General features: G+C 40.1%; 1 long non-coding RNA gene across 1 annotated transcript in view; it reads left to right on the top strand.

The window, feature by feature from the left end:
* Window positions 1-230: 230 nt before the first annotated feature.
* LOC109299781 overlaps window positions 231-14,749 on the top strand; it is a 15,082-nt gene continuing 563 nt past the window's right edge. Inside the window, exons 1-2 of the long non-coding RNA XR_002097996.1 lie at window positions 231-368; window positions 1,798-1,804. This is a non-coding gene — a long non-coding RNA (uncharacterized LOC109299781). The remainder of the gene's footprint in view (window positions 369-1,797; window positions 1,805-14,749) is intronic.

The raw sequence follows: 14,749 nt of genomic DNA, 5'->3' as shown, positions 1-14,749 counted from the left end.
CAGGCTGCTCTGATTTGGGACTAAATCTAAACATAGCCAATCATTTCATCCCTCTGATTCAGCCAGTTAGTCCCATTTGAGCTCATAACAAAACTATTACTATGTTGGGTTAGAAAAACACCTCACAGTGATAGAAAACAAAAGAAACTTCATGTGAGCAAACTCAAGGCCATAAGCTGCTTGCGACAGGCAAAATCAGCTGCTCTTGCAGACACTAGTAAAATGAAAAATTCAGATAATAATGAAGCTATACAAAACTTAAACAATGATTAAATAAAGCTAAATATAAAAGAAAACTTTTAACAATACTGTAATTCACCACTTTATAAATAAGTGCAACTTTAAAGCATAAAATATGGCAAGCTACTGTAATAGGACACTTTCCTGGAAAGTGGACATGTCAGTGTAAATTATCGTAAATTAAACTCAAATTTCCTATATAATTTGTATATGCTCTAACCACCGGGATGTTATACAAAGGTGAGTGGCATCACCAATATTCTGGCCACATTTCAAAATAAAGTAACCACAGCTGCATTTTCAAATGGCCCAAACCTGTAGTGAATTTAAGTATTTTCTAATCCAGTATTTCATACTGGATTAGGCCCCTCAGAGAATTTATAAATTCCTCTATCTAATTTCCAGGTCTCAGTTGCCTTCAGCAGGAGAGAGATGCCTTGCTTTCTTGGATTGGAGCATTTATACACATGCACAGAACCAGAGCTCCAGGAGCTGGAGCCAATTAAGGTCCCCCACCTGAGACCAGCATTGGAGCCCACATCCTCTGAACAACAGCAACTCCTGGGAGCCTCCTAGGCCAATAGGAACCATCCAGGACCTGCATTCCCACACACTCACTGTAGTGGGAACCACTAGAAGTCTTGGATTTATCCAGGACCTCTGTATGCCCACACACTCACCCATACTTCCTCCATCATGGCCTCTCAGTCTGATAAGTACAGTGCCTTAAACAAATGAGACAGCAACTGGACCCAGGAGAAGGTAATGGATATCATTGCTATCTGGGGTGAGATTGAGAATCAGTGGGCACTCCATTCAAGCCACCAAAACAAGATGCTTTATCATCAGATCACCATGAAAATAGAAGCCTGGGTTCATGACTGTGACTGGACCCAGTGCCTTTCAGTTGTAAGTTAATGACACTGGACAGCAACTGCATGTAGGGTACATGTAAGGTAACATGCCCCTACCATGAGGTACTCTTCTGCATCTCTGCGGTCAATGACATGGTCAGGTTTAAAGACAGTGGACATGGCAGCCCATGCCAATGCCCAGCAGTGTGCCATGAGCTCTGATGCTACTGTGGTCAAAGACATGCAGCCCTTTTAGCCCAGTATAGAAACCTGAGAGATAAGCCAGATAGGGGATACCCAGTCCATCCTTCCACAGTTAGCCATAAACTCTGAAGTAGATCTGGGTTCAAAAAATGAAGGTCTGGAGCTTCCTGATGCCTCCTCGCCCCATGTTTCCAGCCCTTTCCCATCATGGACGCTGTGTCCCAAAAGTTAATATAATTTTGTTCTAGTGTGGCTTATTTTTCAAATAAGGAATTTGGATATTAGCAGAATCTATCTATTGAGCAAATGCATTTTTTCCAAGCCAACTAACAGCTGCTTCATTGATGTTCAATGTTATCAAGAAACAGTTAGGTGTTGATTGAAGGCACTAATCAATATTATATATCATTTGTAGCTGTCTTCAATTACAAAATTAATTATTACATTGAACCCATTTGTAAAGTCTGGTGCATGCTGACATAGGTCACTGAATGTCCAGTAACAATGTTATGTCAGCCTTGTTGCACATCCCATACTTCTGATGTTTCATGGCACATTCAAGAAGAGAAACAAGAATACTCAATAGTGCATATATGAAAAGAGGATGAATTTATGTTGCTTTTGACATCTGAAAGCCCAAGTTGTGCACTGGGTTCTACCTATTTCTGGGTTCCCTTACTTCCTCCCTTTCTAAGTGGCTTCATGTATGCTTTCAGTGTAAGCACTTTGGGAAAAGGGATGGATCTGTATTTCATATTGGTACCTCTAGGCATTTCTAAAATATTAATAATATAGAGAAAACCCAGGGCCTTTTAACTTGTATTTCCTGAGTTTTGTGATTTACATGGTGTTACAGTTTTCTTAAATGTATACCCTTTTACTATATTCTTGCCCAAGACATTTAAAAATAGAAATAACAAGGAAAAGGAATAAAAAGTGAATAATTCAGTCTGAAAAGCTCAAAAACTCTGCAGTTATAAACACACTAATGTAAAATGTAACCACCTATATTTAAATGTGCACCTATATATATAAGAACACTTGTATATTGAGTATGAATAGAGAGAAGCTCAGACTAAACCTCTAGATTTAAGCATAACTTTTATTTAGTTTTCTGATGTAACTGAAATTCAGTTAAGTCTTAGGAAGAGCTAATATCTAGTGCCCAATCACGCAAACTTCTATAGAGTATGTGTGTGATTTTGAAAGAGAGGTGCAGATGGTGAGGTACATCATCACATATAAAACAACATATTTTTCTCCAGTTAAAAAAAAAACAAAAACCCAGGAGCTTTAGTAATACGCTAGGGGTCTAGAGCTATATTACTCAGTTTAAGACTGAAGCAAAAACAAAAATACAACTTTGCTGGAATGAGTTAAAAACAGTCTGCAGGGCTATGAAACAGGAGCTTCATTACCAGGAACAGCTAAGAACAGAACTGAAAAACAAAGGATGGGTTGACTAATGGAACATTAAGACCACTAAAAAGAAGAGAGGGCTGTTAATATCTGTAGAATTAATAGCTTAGACGGGATCAGGTAGATTATAACACACTATGAAGACAATTGACTCCCTTAGCAGTGCCTGTCTACAAATACTGCTGCCATTGCCAGGCAGTTGGTTTTAAATTTTGGATGGAGCAGGAATCAAAGGGGAGGGGGGATGAGGAAGGGGTTCAAATGTACCAATGCACCCCTCTCCCCCTCCCCCACCAACCAAGATCTGCCCCAGAGTATGTGCCTCACACAGCCTAGCTATGCTCCTAAACAGCAGTAGTGGCTATAATTGGTATTCAGAATTTTTGGCATAAAGAGATTTCAGAGAGCACTGTAATAACAGGGACCATATCTGAACATTTTCTAGGGAAAAATTATTTTTTAAAAAGCTACCTTTTCTTTCAGGTTTGGTACTTACTTCTCATTCAACTAATTGATACCTGCCCCATATTCACTAGAGCAGGTGAAGCATGGCTAGAATGAAAATATTCCACCTTGGTGAGTGCCTATGTTTCCAGTCTACTTAAAATTATTTCTAGTTACCTTAACAGAAATGTACTTCCTTTATTTTAGTGAGCCTTTTTTTTTCCCCTTGAAATGTTCAGTAACTAAAAGCAACTTGTTTTCACTGGGTGTCAAAAAGCTTTCCGTTGTTGGTTTATTAGTTAAATAAAGCTCTCAGCTCTTTGATGACTGATTGTAATGGCAGTTCAGTCTGAACATCACTGAACATAGTGACTCCAAAGAAAGTGACAAGTATGTCAACTTTTTTTCTTCTCATCACTTTAAAAGTGCTCCATTGATAGAAAATGAAGAAATGTGGTACTCATGGTTTTCAGCATCATTCCTGGTGATAATGAAGTTCGTATATACATGGCCATATTTTTATAGTCCTGATTAGGATACCTTTAAAACCTGATCCAACATATATACTAAAAAACGAACAGATTTCTCAAGATAAAAGAACTACCCATAGTACAGATTACAAAAATGTCCACATAAAGTATTACTTAAGGTGCCAGTTCTGAAGTTCAGTGTCTGTCTCCTTGCATCTATGTGATTGCCCATCAGTGGAATAACTAGAGTAGGGCAACTAGGGCAGCTACCCTGGGAGCTAATTTGAAAGGGGATTTGGACTGGAAAAAAATGGCTGCTCCCACAGCTGTGCAATCATGCCAATGGTACATCGGCAACCAGAAGCTGCTTGTGTGTGTGGCATCTACCCCAGGTACCTGACTGTGTCATTAAGCCTTGGAATCTCATTATTTCAATGGAGCTCTATTGGCATGCAGGCCAGATTTAGGGCCTCAGCAATCAAACGAACCAGACAAATTTGGGTCAACCTTGTTAGCTCCCCAGTTCAGAACTCCAGGAGATAGAAGAAAGAGGGAATTATCTTTAGTCAGAGGCAACTAGTAGCGGGGGCATGGGGGAGCATGTGCTCCCCCTAATGGGGCTAGTGCCCCCCCTACGGCTCACACTGACGCTGTCAGTAGGGCTGGTGCCCCCCCTGACAGGGTCAGCAATTCTGCGGGTGCCCCACCAGATTCAGGAAGCATCAGTCACTCATGGCTTTAGTTATTATCTGGTAAGGTAATTACAGATAATACAATTTACCCAGAGTTAAAAGGTGGCAGGGCAGAGAGGTCCACTTCTCCTCAGTAATTTCCTGTTTCCACATTTTATCCTGTGGTAGGCAGCAGCTAATCCAATGTAGTTTAGTGTGATGTGAAAGTGGAGTAAGCACTCATGGTTTAGCTTCTATTTGTCACTAAGTAGGATATGAGAGTGTCCAGACAGGCAATTACTATGGAACAACTGACACTCAGTAAAGCCCCTTCCTCTACTGTCCAACAGTAAATGCTTCATACACATAACCAATGTGGGTTATTTCAGATATCTCTATGAAACTGAAAATGAATGAATGAATGAATAAATATTTTAGCTCCCCCCACCTTTGTGTTTAAATATAGTGGATATTTTTTAATCAATACCCATCCACAAATAATGAATGCAGTTTTTATCCATTATATTTTTTTCACTTTTTAAAGTATTTTTTCTCCTACATTGTTTTTAATTGGGACTCTTTCCAAAGCATGTGTCCCTTCGTACAGAATCTTGATTTCTCCCTTTGGGATTAATTACATGCAAACTCTGCTACTTATGAATCCTTGTAGATTTTAACTAGTAGAGCAGTTATTAATAACTGAAAATAGAATGTAATTCTATAAGATGTACAATCAGCCCTGTAGTCTAGGTTTTCTTGTGGCCAAGTATAGATGTTTTTTAGTTGTTTTATTTAAAATAGAAAAGACCTTTCAAATTATTTGAACCTGTCAGATTACTCAGCCTCCTTTCTTTTATTCTTTCCTATTGTTTACCTGATTCGTATCTATTTTCAAATTTGTTTTTAGTCTTGTTATGTCTATCCGAGCCTTTGTGCAGTACCTAACAATGGAATTCTAGTCCTAAATGTATTGTAGCAGCATTCAAAAACCCTGCATTCCAAAGTTACACCCCAAAGTTAAGTGCATCTGTCTTTTTCCACTGTTCATTTTCAGAGCTGGTCAAAAAAGATCCAATTGATCAATATTTCAATGTACTATGCTGGTTTGATCCCAAAACAATTCCTTCAAAACATGTTTGGATCAGTGAACTTCATGCAATTCAAGGAATCTTGAAGGATGCTCTGAAGTCAAGGAATCTAAAAACACCAGGTCCTTGGCCTTGAAACCATCTGGCCTGTAGAACAGCACTGAGGATGAGTCAGGATTAAATGCATGGGTGAAGTTCCAGGTCTAGAACTTATCAGAAGACACAGAGAGGCAGGTGTGCTCAGCCCTGTGTCCCCCAGGAGCTGCCACTAACAAATCCAACACATGGGTAAAATGACTTGCCCTAGGAAATGCAGTTTGAAATGAAAAAGTGGCCTAACTTTTGCTTTAGCCACTATTCTTTTAGAATCAATGTAGAACTGTGCATTTGGATTTGGGGTATGAAAAGAAGAAAATATACATCATAACCTGAATTAGGTGGGAAAGCCAGAAAATTTCATTTGGGGTTATAATAACTCACAAAGCCATTTTTCCCACTCTCTTATATCCACATAAACCTAGAGTAATAACACTGACTTGAGGTGTGAAAGTTCTTGCATATAACTAGTGGAAAAGAATAGGCTAAATCTGTCCACATTAGATATTCTATTTTCCCCTGCCTTCCAGAGCTGACATTTGAGTATTTCTGATTTTAAAATAAAACTGGGCTTGTTTTTCTTTAGTTTTGACAATTTGGAGAAAATATTTATGAAACTACAGCAGAAGTATCTCAATGGGCAGGAGAGAACTGCCCACCCGATCTTACAATTTTTAATATATTTTTCTTTGTGTTTAGTTTCTTTGTTATCTCAATAATGCAGCATGAATTATATTATAAGGAATATTCAGTGTTTTCCTTATAACATTGGATAAATTCTTAGTAGAAAAACTGCATGGCTACAGTGACATTGTCATATAATTTTCATGATATTGTTGGATTCATATTATTAAGGAACATGTTCATTGTAAAATGAAATAACTAAAGAAAGCTGTGTCAGCCTCCTACACAAAAAGAGCATATAGGATATGCGTGTTTTCAAGTCCTATCAGAAAAGAAAACATGCTAAAGTGGAACCATACATTTTAATTGTATATTGAATTAATTTTCTCTGACAGAAAAATCTATAACTAGAGTGGACACTTCCTCACTGAATTTTCAATTCCTTCTTTTGTCCAAGAAATAAATTCCCTAAATTTCTAAAGTGAGATCTTTGAGAAGATAGTTTAATATATCTTGACAGCAATTCAATTGCTATATCTGAAAGGCCTGTTGTTTGAAATTATTTCCTGGTACATGACAAGAGATTAATTTTGAATTTATTTTAGAGGAAAACATTCAGACCTATCTCAGGACCTGAACCTCCTTTCATACTGTACTTTCTCCATAATTGTGGATAGTCAATCAACAATTTAATCAATGTCAGTAACCAAGGTCAAGAAAGTCACTGAAATATGGTTTCCATTATTTGAGCAAATACTATGGGAAACCTATAGCATATATCAAATAATATAGATGGAATGTTCATCTGAAAGGCCCTGTATTTTCAGTATCTGGCACAAAATGAACAACCAGAAATGGTAGGTGGGGGAGGGGAAGATATTTAATGCTAGATAAGTTAAAGGTCAGTAGAAATAACTAAAACATTTCTAAAATGGACTTGCTACTTCCTATGAGTCATAGTCCTCAGGCAAAGTATCTGAGCCTCTATTTTCTTGTCCTGGACTGTGTTCAAACTGCACTTTTAGAGGGATTGTCCCACAAGACGTTCACGCACAGAGAACCTCCTTGTGTCTGACGTCTGGAAGAGAAGGAATGTTGCCTTTGTGGTTCCCTGAAAATGGTTGGTTCAAAGTCTCTTCCAGGAGAAGGGCCAGGGAACTGTGGTACCACTCCCCTTCTTGGCTTCCAGATTTCTACAATAAAATGCAAGTAATACATCTCAGAGCTGTTTCTTCTCTTGATACATAACCTGTAGGTGCCATTGAGCCATCACAGGCAGATATGCCAAATACAGAGCAGTTAGCTATGGCAAGAACTACATTGCCAGTGAGGGAATGGTCAGAAGAGTAGTATATGCTCCTCCAGGATGGCAGTTGCCTCCATTCAAAAAGGAATCATATCCCTGAAGATCCCACTGCTGAGAAAGGATGTGGCCTTCAAAATCTAAGCTCCTAAACAATATCTGTTGGAGGAAACTGAAAAAATATTACTCTTTGATTTGTTAAATTCTCCAGGCCAAGTTTCTATAGAAGAGAATAACCTGAACCAGTGACAATGAATATTCACAGATTCACAATGACACTGCAAATGCAGTGTATTGAATTACTGTTTATTTCCATAAGATGTATAAATATTAAGGGCCTGGTAGAAATGGGTCTTTTCTTTGGTCCAGATTTCTTTGAAAAAAAATGTTCTTTGAAAAAAATCTGTGCAACTAATTCTAGGGTTTTTTCACACACATTAAAGTATCTTTTAAAAAATAGTAACATGGAATGTTTACTTATTACAAATCCCATTCTATCCAACATGTATTTACTTCTTTATTAGTGATTTTCACAATGTAATAGAGCATGGCTGAATATGTATTAACATCCTGACATGATGTGAAAAAACAGAGCATCTGTGCTCTAATTCCGTGAAGTTGTCTTTGCCTGTAACAAGCATACTTTAAAATTGCAGACAAGAGGTTTATATAGGAAAACACAAGTAAACTGGTCGATTGCTCTTGCGTTTTGTTTGCAGAATTCAATTTCAATAAAATTGATTACATTTTTAACAAAGGCCTGACTTTGATTTAATGTGTTTACAGTAAAACCCTGAAATTCCATTTATTGAGTAAGCAAAGGGACAGACATCTCTAAATTTTAATAAACACCTAGACTGCTACCAGTACTAGGAGCAAGTAAAAAAATATATAGCATAAGGCTTTCCTCTTATTTAAATGCCATCTAAATAAATCAATAATGTTATGCTTCAAATACCCTGTAATCACATTCCCTTTCATTGGAGAACTTCCAGTAAAGGTTTGGGCCTGGTGGAAAAGGCCCTTCATAAAGGTTTAACCCTGAGACAAGGTTCTTTCCAAACACTAATGTCTGAATGTTTATTTATAGGGCATTCGAAGAGAATGTAGTGCAGGCTGAGTAAGAGTAGATCAGAAATATAAATTATGCTTTCATCTTATCCTCCAGGAGTCAAATATTGGAGTCAAAAAATGTCAAATATTTGTAAATTAAGATAATTAGGTAAATAATATCATGTGTCCAGAGCCATAGCAGTACAACAACCATATGGATAGAGAGGCCTTGGATGTTTTCCTCCTGTTAAGTGTCTTAGTTTTTCCAAAGGGCAGCGCCCATGGAAAGAACAGGAGGCTATAATTCAGAAGTGTAGTGTTCTCAGCTCTCATTGACTAGTTTTTGTGATCTTGAATAGCCAATTATGGCTAGGGACAGACGTTCAAAAAGCCTGAGCCTGAATTGATTCAGTCTTTGCAGGTTAGTTTAACCTGACTAGGCTAAACCAGTTTGTAACCTTTCAGACATCCCAGAAATGATGACACATGCCTGCAGTGGCTCAGGCTACAAGCCGGGGGACACTAGAGCAGCCCTCACTTCCCTACCACAGTTTGAGCTAAGGGGGGCATGACCATGCCCTGACCAGACACTTTGACTAGGGAGGGTTTTCCCCCCGTCCTGACCAGCCCAGCAGGGAATTGAAAACTCAGTGTTTATCACCCCAGTAGTGTTTATCACTCCTAACTCTGTATTATCATCCCATTAAGAAAACAACAGAGGGACATTATCAGCTACCTGTTGATTCTGCCTTTGTCCTGTCTGCCACAGCATGGACCATAGCCAGCATGTGGTCTAATAGCTAATGCTGTGTGTCTGTGTAAGGCAGAGGGGGTGGCGGAATCCCTGCTTGGGAGGGGGGTGAGGGGAAGGGGGAGCAGAACCCAGACAGACACCTGCAGTCTCTGCTGGAGCTGCAGCCAGAGAGCAGAGGAGAGGGGGCATCCCTGCTGTGGAGCACAGAGCCCAGCCCCCCCCCAGAGAGCATACTGGGATGCTGGGGGAGTCTGTTTTAACTTAAACCTGCAAAGGGTCTGAGACAGACATTGCATAAACTGGTTTGATCCAAATCAATTAAGTCTGATACTACATTCAACCAGGTTTATCTCAAACCAGTTTCAGTCATATTAAAACTGGTTTATGTGTACTGAACATCTGTTCTGTTACAGGTTTAAACCAGTTTCTGATCGCTTAAACCAGTTTATGTGTAATGTCTGTCCCTAGCCTATACATTCAATTTGTTGCCCTATTAAGTCACTGGAAGAAATCTCCATGACTTCAGTCAGCATTGAATAAGTCCCTCCATTTTCTTTTTGCTTCAGTTTTGCGTGGAAAAGAATGCTATAGTAATGCTTTACACATTGTAGTATTGAAATAAGAGATCTTTAAATGGAAGTGTGAAATAAAGTGTTGAGTATCAGTGTATATCCTCTGCAAAAATTGAAAAAATCACATAATCTTTTCTGACACAGGCAAGGGTTCACAGCTTACCTGAATCTTATATTACTATTTATTCCATTTCCCCCATTTCTTTCCTTCTAATAGTTTTTTAAAAAATCATAAGCAAGAGAACGGTAGAGTATTTTGGCAACTAGACCATGTTTTATTGGTACTTGGCCTCAAACTTCTTATATAATTGGTTTCCAGTGTGAAACCATGAAACTTGTCCTCACACACACACACACTGGAGAATTGCTTCTTGCACTGCTGAAATGCAATCACTTTTGAACAGAATGTGACAGCTGCTTAACAGTAGGAAAAACTACTGCACAATGTTTTAGGAGAAGAAACAACTTCAGTGACAAGAAGTGTGTTACGCTTCCACTAGGATGGGTGTGTGTTGATTGTCTGAGGGTCTGGAGGGACTGCACTCAATTCATCTGCACACCTTTGGTCTTAAAAAATAAGGAGGGTTCCAAGATGATATGGGTTCCTTCCCTAACATACTTACATAGTGGTGTGTTTTCTTGCAGCTTCTCCTCCCTGCACCCCTTCCTCTTGCCAACCACTGGTGTAACAATGACAGATCTTTAATCCCACTGGCTACAGCTGCTTATTTGAAAATTCCAAGCTGGCATCAAATACATCATGTCACAGCTCGTGCACCTCAGCCATGTTGTCGGATGAACTCCAACTACTGCTGGGATGCCCTGGCTCAAGGAAACCAAAATAAATCTCCATATCGGGAGTCAATTAATGGATTTCCCTTTTTGGACTTGAATGTGTTTTCAATATGATGCAGGTAGGTAAATCACTATAATTCAATCAGTTATGCCATCAACAAAAATGAAATTGACAGCATTCACTATTCCTTCACCACTTCTGGTGAAGTGTCATGGCTCTACCGAGTCCCACCAGGCCAAGTCCCATCCCCTACACTGGGTGCCTTCTGGGCTTTGGGCACTAATCCATGGTCTGACTAATTAAAAAAAAACAAAGCCTGATAGAGACGGAAGAGCAAAAAACACCAAACAGAACAAAATAGTGCAAATTGCCAGCAACAGTCCTTGATCCCAACCCAAACCTTCGAGCTCTGGCAGCTTGTCCTTTAGAATTTCTGCTCCTGGGGTAGAAGCCCCTTTATCCACTGGTCTTCCCTACTTATGAAGTCCAGCGCTGAGGTGAGGCTGGAGACCCCTCCAGGTCTCCACGATGTGGAAACAACCCTGCTCTGTGCTGGTTCCACCGCTCTCTGGGCTATGCTGCCCGGTATCTCCCCTTCTGGTCAGCTCTGCTTCTGCTTTTATGACAGTGCCATGATGCAGCACCATGACATCAGCTTTGGTGCGTCCCTGGAGTCTCAGGGAACATTAACTAATAAAATGCTGTGGCAGTGCGGCAAGCTGCTGCAGCTCCCACATCTTTTCACCTGCAGGTCAGTGCAGTCTCCCGCCCTTCCTGGGCTATGACCAGTCTTCCTGCAGCTACCTACCTTAATTATCAGGGCTTGTTTATCCACCCTGGTTTTGCTGCTGCAAAGTGAATGATTTTTTTTTAAGTACTTTTAATAGATGACTAACTTAAGGTCATTCAGGAAGTCTGTGGCAGTGACATGTCACACATGATGCTTAGCACGTGTTATATGTATTTAAAACAAGTGTCTGCATGTTCAAGCAGGCTATCTTATGCCAAGTGCGCACATACCATACCATACAGTACTGTAGCAAAGTTTTGCCTTTTCCACTAAGGTGTATCTCTGGATCATATTCAGGAACAGGTGATGAGCTAATGCTGGACTGCGTGATAGAGAGAGTATGATGGCTTGCAGTTGCAGGGCTGAGACCCATAATATTCTGATTGTGAGTCTAAGCCCCAGTATCACAAAGGACCCTCAAAATGGCTTTGGGGTAGTACCAGGGCTGGGACCAAAAATCATCTGATTTTCAAGCCCAGCCCTGGGACTGCAATGGAGTCTCTGATCAGCTCTAGTGCAAAGCATTGGTGAGATCCAATATTTAAAACAAAACATGCACAACTCATGCCATATGTGAGCTGTGCATGTTAAGAGACCGTAGTAAGCATTACCATGCAACTGCTCAAAACACATTCTAACTTTAACATCTGCTAAATGTCCCATGCCACAAGACCCTAACAAAATGCTTTCACTATCTTAAGTGGCCTTACTATGGTTGAACAATGTTGCAGGCAGATGTTACATGACTGGGTACATCTACACATGCCATTAAGGCAACATGATAAACTCCAGCACCGTTTGTACTGGAGTTTATCATGGCTCCTTAATGGCACTTGTAGATGCTCAAACTGATGCAGTCCACGGCGCATGTACAAATGCTGCACCTGGTCCCACAGCAGTTTGAGCCAGGGTGGAACAGCTGTGGGCTGACAGGAGGTTCCAGGGGTCAGCCCCAGGCTCCAGGAAGTGGCAATGAGTGGCGATGGGGCTGGCTGGGGTATGAGAGTGCTCCAGCATGTGGAGCTCTGTGGCTAGGCAGCAGGCAGAGTCCCTGCTGCCTCGGCTAACTGGCCACAGTGTATGCCTGGGTCTGCATTTGCACATGCATTTAGGTGCAGTTATTTTTGCTGCTATAAGATAATATTGTCCTGTACTATCTTGCAGTGGCAAAGTTTCATTTTCTGTGGTCTAATAGTGTTGCACGTGTAAACTGTGACACTTTACAGTGCAGCAAATTAGTCGACTGAGCAGTTAAGCACACGTGTAGATGCACCCAGGCAGTACTACTCTCCCAAATCAGTAGCAAATGTACACCAGTGTAAATCAGGATTAAATCCATACTGGTTTGGAAAAAAATTGGAAAGGTAACAAGACATTTTCTTGATAATTATCCTTCTGTTTCTTTTAAAAAATACATTTCCATTGATTGATCTATTACATCATTTTCTCCTTTTTAAATTTAAAAATTCTCCCTATTCCAAGCTTTTACTGACACTCTGGAAGTAGAAATATGATAGAACCTGCCCTGATCTATACCATAGGGATTCTTCTCTTGGGGAAAACATCTCTTAAGATAAAGTTTCCAATGCTTCTAGAGCATATGTCACCAGCTTTTATATAAGCCTACTCTGAACCCTACCCACAGTCAACAAGGGACACATTAGACCAGATCATGTTCTACTCCAACACTTCCCAGCTGGCAGATTCAGTCTCCTCAGGACTGTTGCCAGTTTGGACAGGTTTAAGCAGCTTCTTGGGCTGGACAGAAAACCACAAAGCCATAAATGAGTAAGATTAAATGAGCTTTATTGATCATTGGAAAGCTTTTCTGATTCTTGATGTCAGAAGTAAATATGGAAGGCAGCACTGATATAGATCTTCTTGCTCATATAATTGAATCAGTTTAGAATATTTATACTAATCAACACTAAGTAGTCACTGAAGATAATGAAAAAACTAAGCTGGGTTTACATAAAAAGTATATATACATTTTATTTTTAGTGCCATATCAACAATTGAGAAACACTGGCATATCTTCATTAAAACCAATAAAGCTACCAAATGAGGATCTGAATCATAAACTGTTTTGCTACTGAATTATTTACATTCTCTAATATCATTACATTTCCATGAGATAAAAACATTTAAATGATTATCATTTATATTCATGTTATGCTTTCATTTGAGATTAGCAAAGCACTTTGCAAAATTTACAGCTTCACAACACCTCTCTGCAGTAGGAAATTATTTCCATTCTACAGGTGATGAGACTGAAGCACAGAATAGTTAAACAGCCTCCCTAATGCTAGATAGAAAGTTACTGTGAAAAGCACAGAAAAGAACTTTGCTGTGCTGATTCTGTTCTCATGTCTAAATGCAAGAGCATCCTTCCTTTCACCTGAAGTGTAAATAAGTTTTATTTTGATCTCTTTCTCAATAGTCTATTAGTCAGGATTTTAATTTTAATGTTCTAGTCAAGAAATCCTATATAGTTTAGTTTTCACTACTGATGATTTGATATAATGCTAAAGGACAACTGTGTTCAGTGCCTGTGATGTGAGCACTGTCCCTGTGATGTGAACAGTGCCTCCTGTTGGTGTCCATCAGGGAGCAGGTAAGAGAGCTACAGGAGGAGTTGATGAGGCTCTGAAGAATCCCCAGCCATTAATTCATTGAATCAATGCTGAAGGAGACCTTTAGGACTGTAGAGGAAGGACTACAAGAGGCAAAGCTGGAGAAAGAAGAGGACATGGACTCCCAGGAATGTGGAAGTTGGAAGCTTGTGACCTCTGGCAGGATGCAGAAGTCTTTACCTTCCACTGGCAGTGTTTTGAATGGAGAACAGATATGGAGCCCTAGCAAGGAAGTAGAAGGAGTATATTCTGTCAGTGGAAGAGGCCAGGACAAGCTTCCTCAAGGTTGGAAGGCTTTAAACTAAGCTGATCAGGGGATGGGGATCCACAGGAGCAAGAGAAAACTCAACCTGGTGTAGGACCTGCCCAGGTAAGACCTCAGGTATATACCAAGGGACCAGTTGTCTCTCAGGAAGGGGGGAGTGCCTAGGGCTCCCACAGGGGGGATTAAGGTGTCTCTTCACTAAAGCAAGAAGCATGGGGAACAAGCAGGAGGAGCTTGCTCTCCTGCTTGCAAGTAGTAAAATCGACCTGGTTTGCCTAGTGGAGACATGGTGGGATGAAACTTTTGACTGGGCAGTAGACATAGAGGGCTATAGGTTGTTTAGAAGAGGTAGGAAGGGGAAAAAAGGTGGGGGGGTTGCGCTCTATGTTAGGGAACAGTATACCAGTTCTACCTTCCAAATGGGACCAGAGGAAGGCTTAACTGAGACCCTGTGGGTCAAACTTCAAGGAGGG

The sequence above is a fragment of the Gavialis gangeticus genome, unplaced genomic scaffold (genome assembly GCF_001723915.1).
Source record: "Gavialis gangeticus isolate Ggan-Ray unplaced genomic scaffold, GavGan_comp1, whole genome shotgun sequence".
NCBI lineage: Eukaryota > Metazoa > Chordata > Crocodylia > Gavialidae > Gavialis > Gavialis gangeticus.
Note: the sequence above shows the minus strand (reverse complement) of the source record. Positions and strands in the feature narration are given on the sequence as shown.